This window comes from Cryptotermes secundus, unplaced genomic scaffold (assembly GCF_002891405.2).
Source record: "Cryptotermes secundus unplaced genomic scaffold, Csec_1.0 scaffold1016, whole genome shotgun sequence".
Classification (NCBI taxonomy): domain Eukaryota; kingdom Metazoa; phylum Arthropoda; class Insecta; order Blattodea; family Kalotermitidae; genus Cryptotermes; species Cryptotermes secundus.
In genome coordinates this window covers 105,791-113,129 of record NW_019724759.1, presented here as the reverse complement: position 1 = coordinate 113,129, position 7,339 = coordinate 105,791, and the positions used below count along the sequence as shown (strand labels likewise).

Below are 7,339 nucleotides of genomic sequence, written 5' to 3'. Positions count from 1 at the left end.
AAACTGCTGTGCTTCCATATTGTGGTTGTTGGTCATCACTATGCAGTCCCTTCTATGCGCATGTATATACAAAGTGGCTGACTGATCTGCCTGCTGTGTCATGCAGTGCAAGAGACACGCAGCATAACAACCCGCCACTTTGTATATACATGCGCATAGAAGGGACCGCATAGTGATGCCCAACAACCACAATATGGAAGCACAGCAGTTTCCTCATTTATAATTTTAAAACACCTGATAAATGACCTTATAGGTCAAAACATGTAGTGAATAACTTTATGAAGTTTTACAGAAAGACATGCTGCACGTGAGACTGTGAAACAATTTTGTACTAAATGAAGTGCAGCAGGGTGCTACAATATACTAAAGTAAAGTAAAGGTATCCCTGTAACATGCCGTGGGGGCCCATAGGGTTGTGAGATGTTGAGGTTCCCACATATTCTAGACAATCAGCTTACAGATGGCGGTAAGGTTGTCAGCCCTATGCGCCGGCTGCCCTTTACCCCCAAGAATATTCCTGGTACTCATTTCCATTAGAGGCTGAGTCAACTTCAGGGCCACAGTGTGGCTGGAAGGATTAGGTCAATTGAAAAATCCAATGACTTCATCAGGACTTGAACCCAAGACCTTCCGGCTTGTATTAGAAATAAGAGCCCATGACCAGATCTGGACTGATACTCACACCCTCCTGTTCAGTTCTCTTCATTCGTTTCTCCACTTTATTTTTGCCAGGTTCTTCTCCATCAAATTCATGAGACAGGTATCTGAAATGAGAAAGAGAGACAACATTAAAGTCACTGTATTTTAGGATCTTACAGAATGTGGCCATGTTTCCAAGTAACACGTAAAATCCTTTCATCCTGAAGTTTCAGCCATAAACAAGGGTATGATCCATATATAGTTCAATCTGTTATTTTGTGAAATAGTAAAAAATATGTAACATTCCGTTTTCCAATGCAACTTTCATACAGCCAATAACCAGAAATGGGCATGCTACAGAACATTAAAGTTGTAGGGACTGAAATGATTAACACAAAATATTTTAATAAAAGTACAATGGGACAATAATAATTTCAAGGTTTGTTTCTTCCTAATTCATGCAAACTATCTGCAAAATGAACCATTCTGCCACATTCTATGCCTACACAACAAACTATATCAAGTACGAAGTATTTACACACTCAAATGTCACAATATGTTGGCTAGTTACAAACTGTCACATACAGAATGGGAGAAAAGGGAAGTCAAAACAACACGTATATATCAAAATGTTCTACTGAAAGCATCTGAGGTGGAAGACAATAATCTCACCACCCATGAGAGGATAATCATGATAGTGCTGGTCAGCAGAGGGGCCCTACAATTTAACATTGGCTCTAACCCATCAGGGGGGGGGTATCCTTTGTATTCCTGAAGCTCAAACTGTGGTAGATGTGAAGGCATCTTCTGTGAGCAGAAAAATCTGTACACAGATGCGAGTGGCGATCAAACTCAGAAACTTCTGAATGGGTATAACAGCTTACCCCAGGACCTTTTTCTTAAGGACCTAATTTAAGTGGCTCTAGTGTTGCTCCCAACTCAGTCACCATGTTAATATGGCTGACGGTAGACAACTAAAAGAACATGTGAGTGGCACGATGAGAATACAGAGTTTCACATAAACTCATCATTTGATTCACACATTAGCGTGAGGATGACACACATGGATGATACACACGGTAGTCCCATAATCTTGCCTGTTTCCACTGAAAAGCTACTTCCTCCTTGGAATATTTTTCTTAAAATAGCAATTACTGTCGAAACTTTTTCTGCTCTAAAGAATGTACTCCCATTTGACAGGCTACCCTCGATAGTGTGACCTATCTTAAAAAGAGGTATGCTATTACCTGTGCTGACCTGAAAGCCTCCTCTGCATTAAGTACACGTCCATCATCATCATGTATGTAGTCGAGTTTAACATTTGGTTTGTAGCCCTCCTCTTCTTTGAAGTCTGAGATCAGACCACTGTAGCTCTCGCAACGCCCAAACTTTTCATCATCTCTGAAAAAGATAAAGCAATGCCGTATATTAAATTCCTTAATCAGTCTTGCTTGCTTACTTCGTCCTGTCTTGACCATCATGTGCAGCTGGAAGGATTAGGTCAACTGAAAAAAATTAACGACCTCATCAGGATTTGAACCCACGACCTTCCAGCTTGTAGCATACTGCCTCAACCAACTATCCTACTGCTTCTAATATTAAACATTAACGATTAATGTGTTTCTATTAAAACCCCTAACAAAACTGCAGTATATGATTAAATATGGTACACCATTTATGAAATACTTAAAATATAAACGCACAATTAAAACCAATACTAAAAGTGTCAATATCTCTTAATCTGAATAGTCCTATGTTGTACATAAGGAATCTGATAATGACTCACCAATCTCACCTTCATTCCAAGCTCCATGTTTGCCTTCTTCCTGACATTTCTTCTCTTCAATCATTTCTCTCTCAAAGTCCTGTAATGTCAATTTTGTATGAGATTAGCAGAACGCAAATGCGCAATCCAAAAATTAAAAAATTACCTTGAGATAGACTGAAATCTGAACTGCTTATCCACCAACCACTGTATAAAACGTTACTGCATTGTAAAGTACTTACTATACTGTGTAGGATTTGAGCTTCTGGCAGCAGTGGTTTTGAAGAGTTCTGTCATCTGGGATATAATGCCGTGTAGTCTATCGAAAGTCAGAAATATGTCACCTCCATCTTCAGGGTTGAAGAATATAAAGCAAGAAACCAGCACTGGCAGGTAACAAAGCCAAGCTTCCTACCTGCTTCATGCTGGCTTACTGTTTCATTTATTCCTTGACCCTGAAGATTCAGGTGACATGTTCCCTGGAAATTCGGATGATAGCCCAGAAGACAGAATTCTTCTGACTATACTTCTTCTGACTTGAAACTTCTTTGCCAACAGGAACGGGTCATGAACCCTGTTCTGGGTAGGAAGATTTGAATATCCTTGGTACAGTAGTTTTCAGGGCATTCCTTGATTTGGGATATGACACACTGAACAGGAGAAATTATGTGATAGGCATTTGCCTAATCAGTAATGAAGAAAAAAATTAGGGTGCTTGGAGTATGCTGATCAGAGACAGACTGCAGTGTAGTGAGATGATAGAGGGGGACAGTGTGGGGTGAGGGGGTTTGAGAACTCATATGTTAGACTGAACTGTGCGGTCTGAGGTAGGTGCATCCACTATATATAGATTAAGAGATTGTTGTTGGAATATCATGTGAGACATGTCAGCTATCTGAGGTATATTTCTTAGTGTAACATGTTGGGTTACTGAATACGCCATAGAGATTGTTAATTGGTTTATTCAACAACCTACAAGTAACGGCTACAATTAATAATAACACAGTTGCGGGTTTCACACTTTACAAACCCTACAACCAAATCTCTTCACACTATCTTCAAGAGTCTTCACGTATTAATAACGCGGGAGCTATACAAATCTCTCTGAGTTACACACTCCAAATACACTCGGTTATCACGAACTATCACTGATTCTCGCACATGCGTCTGTAACTCATAACTTGCGAACTGAGAACTATCGTCGGCGGCTGTGTAGCTCCCTTATAAACCCTCAGCAGGGCAACGAGAAAACAACCACATGGTAGGCATCACTGTTGCTACCGTCGTCTATCGCAACCACTGTTTATCCGCGTTGCATAGCAACCAGTGCACTGGGACTCAGCTCACTTCGGCTCTGCTCGGCACGTCACCGTGCGTTGCGCGTTATGTCACCGTGGGGAGAGTGGCAGGGTGATGACTCGCCTATTACCATAGTAACGCGAGCGCTATGTTACCACCACGTGCCGCTGGGGAGGTAGGGGTCCTCCGTTGCGGAACATGTCACAATATATACATTTCTGGAACATTTGTACTGTTTCACCTTTTGAATACTAGGCCAGTATGCTGACTATTGATTTTCCCCAGGAAGACTTGTCATTAAAATTAAAATTTAAATTCTCTTAGTGGGGAGTGGAACCCAACTGGGTCCACTTGGCATGTTGACCACTGATTGGCCTATTGTAGCCTGCCCCAAGTGATTATGATGATGGAGAATTTGGTGAAATGAAGATTGGCAGGGGAAACTGAAGTTCTAGGAGAAAATCTGCCACAGCACCCCTTTGTCCACCACACGACCCACTTGACTAGACCCGGGATTGAACCCGGGCTGCCGTGGTGGGAAGCCAGTGACTAACTGCTTGAGCTATGGTGAGGTCCAAGACTTGTCTGTCTGTGGTCTGCCTCCAACCACCCACCTGTGAGGTGGCTAGTGTACTGGTCTAGTGTTTAACAAACATGTCATGGGTTCAGCCTGAATGACTGCTGCAGACATCTAGAGAAACACTAAAATTAACAACGCTGTACAGTATGTTCCATTAATCTGTCAACTTCCTTTGCAGATGAGGAGGTAGAGGAAGGGATGTGTTTGGTCAATATTTGATAGTGACATGGGGCTTCTGAGATAGTGCAGTGGTTGCATGCAGGATCCACAAGGAGAAGGTAAGTTAAACTTTGAATTCAGTTGTACAAGGTTTAAAACATTTGTTCTTGCACCTAATGGAAGTAGACTGAAGCTCATAAGAGTTATTGTAAATACAGTATTATTAGTGAGCTGGGTTAGTGCAGTAAATATAGCAACTGCCTATGGGCTGAGAAACCAAGGAGCCAGAGTTTGAGTCCCAGTAAGGTCAAGAATTTTCTCTCCTCCATATTGTCCAGACTGGCTATGGGGCCCACCCAGCCTCGTATCCAATGGGTACCTGGGGGCATGGGCGTGAAGCTGACCACTAACCTCCAACTAATGCTGAGGTCAAGAAAATGTGGATTTATACATTTACTCCCCCATATGCCTTCATGGTGTAGAGCTTAATTAAATTACATTTTTTAGTTTTTATTAATTACATCTGTCAAAATTAGATATAAAAATGTTTATTGCTGTTCTATTTTATTGTATGAAATACAACTATTTATTACATATATTGGTCACTTTCAGCCATTGTCAGGAGATCCTTGCTGCATGTTGAATTTCAACACGCGGTGAGATGCTCCTGACAATGGCTGAAAGTACCAATATATGTGGTAAATAGTTGTAATGATATATTTTATTTTATGAAAGATGATGAAAACTAATGCTGGCATTTTGTTTCTGCTTTGCAGTGAGGATGATGAGAAGTTCCAAAGTGTTTGCACTGGAGAGGCTATGTGTGTGTGTGTGTGGGGTGCCGCAGTGTTTGCACTGGAGAGGCTATGTGTGTGTGTGTGGGGTGCCGCAGTGTTTGCACTGGAGAGGCTATGTGTGTGTGTGTGGGGTGCCGCAGTGTTTGCACTGGAGAGGCTATGTGTGTGTGTGTGGGGTGCCGCAGTGTTTGCACTGGAGAGGCTATGTGTGTGTGTGTGGGGTGCCACAAAATTTTATTTTCCACGAGATAGTATACAACAGGAACTTCAGTTCTTCGCAGCGCCATGCATCAGCAATACAGCCCACCTCTCTCAGTTTACAAGCAACTCACAAGTTCAACAGTAAGTAACATTCTACATACATACATAACGTACATATTCCCCATGGTGTGGAAGGGACATTCAGCTTGGAAGGTACATATCCCCACAAAACATGCTAAGATATGGTATAAAATCACCTGAACTGAGTTAATCTAAATCTGGTTAACTGTGGAACATGGTAATTTACAGTGGGAAGGATACTATTTTTTAATATGGCCAAAAAGTACTTTTACAACTAATGGCTCCCCTTCTGAATCAGGTATACTGTAATCACAGACATCTGGTTTTCTAGCCCTGATCTGTATGATAACTTGTGTAGGAACCTTGCATCAAAACAGGGTGTCCCTACTGACATACAGAAGGCAAAATTGCTAAGATAGAATATGCATCAATCTACAAATTTTTCCTGCTAGGGTTTGAGGCCAAGACATGGACAAATTGAAGCCATCACTGATGGTAATTCTGGGATGGGAGGAGTGCCCTGGTGTGATGCTTACTTGGCAAGCTATCGTGGCACATGATAAAGACTACCGAATACTACCAGAAGCACTTGTCATTTGACTTATTGTCTAACCACACTTACAAGGTCAAATACAGACAGTAACTGCCCAACACAGAGAAACCCCTTGAACCGGATTTATGATCATGCAATAAATTGCTGCAAGCAACGCATTGTTTCAACTAAATGCTCTGTGCCACTACTACCACTCTCTCTCTTTCATAACAATTATCAGTATTTGCAACAGATAACTTATTTAAACAAAAACCTAACATGCAGTACATTCTCCAACGCAGGCAAACTTGAACTGACCCTCTGGTCTGTGTTATCAAATCACAACATCCCATTTCCATAGTTACTGTACTTGCACATGGTACATCCTTCACATTCACAATCATAGGGATGGGTATCAGTTTACGTAACTTGGAGGTGTCATTTCCCGCTCACCTGTGAAATAGTATGTCGATACAGGTCTCCAACTCAATGATACTCTCTTAAATATTTATTATTTTAATTAATTATTAATATAGAGAAAACGGTAGCAATATCCTTCCATCACACTCAGAAGATGTACCTAGAATACCCGTCAATAAAATTTTATGGCAAAGAAATCAATAATGTGGAATACACAAAATTTTTGGGAATATGGCTAGACAAGAATTTAAAGTGGTCTACACATACTCAAAAGCTAGCAAACAAGTTATGTAAAATATGTTTTGCCCTACGAATAGTCAGCAGAGTGCTAGGGATCGAGACTGTTCACACTCTATACCATGCATACTTTCAATCCTTGTTATCATATGGATTGATATTTTGGGGTCATTCATCAAACGCAGAGTCGATTTTTAAGTTACAAAAGAGAGCCATTAGAGCCATAATGCAGGTAACCAAAACTACTAGCTGCAAACAGTATTTCAAATCACTACACGTATTACCTCTACCATGCCTCTATATATATGAAACACTAGTTTACATGAAATCCAACTCGAATACCTTCATAACCAATGCAAATGTACACTCATATAATACAAGAAGGAAAGAGGACTTATACATTGTTCCATGCAATACAAGCTTGTGTAAAAACAATTTCAATAATCTTGGTCTTCGTCTTCTAAACCACCTACCGCAATACATTAAAGAGATACCAGCATTATGTAAATTTAAAATTACTTTGAAAACATTTCTATTAAAACATTGCTTTTATAGCATAGATGAGTTCCTCTCCTATGTGGACAAGACTTAGTTCACATTAGGATCATATAATAATTTAAAAGTAAGAA

General features: G+C 40.5%; 1 protein-coding gene and 1 long non-coding RNA gene across 7 annotated transcripts in view; one reads left to right on the top strand and one right to left on the bottom strand.

Annotated features, from left to right (window-relative positions):
• LOC111863000 (protein O-linked-mannose beta-1,2-N-acetylglucosaminyltransferase 1-like) overlaps window positions 1-7,339 on the top strand; it is a 136,467-nt gene that overhangs the window by 23,379 nt on the left and 105,749 nt on the right. The window lies entirely within an intron of this gene.
• LOC111863002 lies at window positions 729-6,549 on the bottom strand. Its single transcript, XR_002842527.2, has 4 exons — window positions 6,372-6,549; window positions 2,426-2,504; window positions 1,887-2,040; window positions 729-764 (listed from the first exon to the last, which is right to left on the bottom strand). It is a non-coding gene; the product is annotated as an uncharacterized LOC111863002 (long non-coding RNA).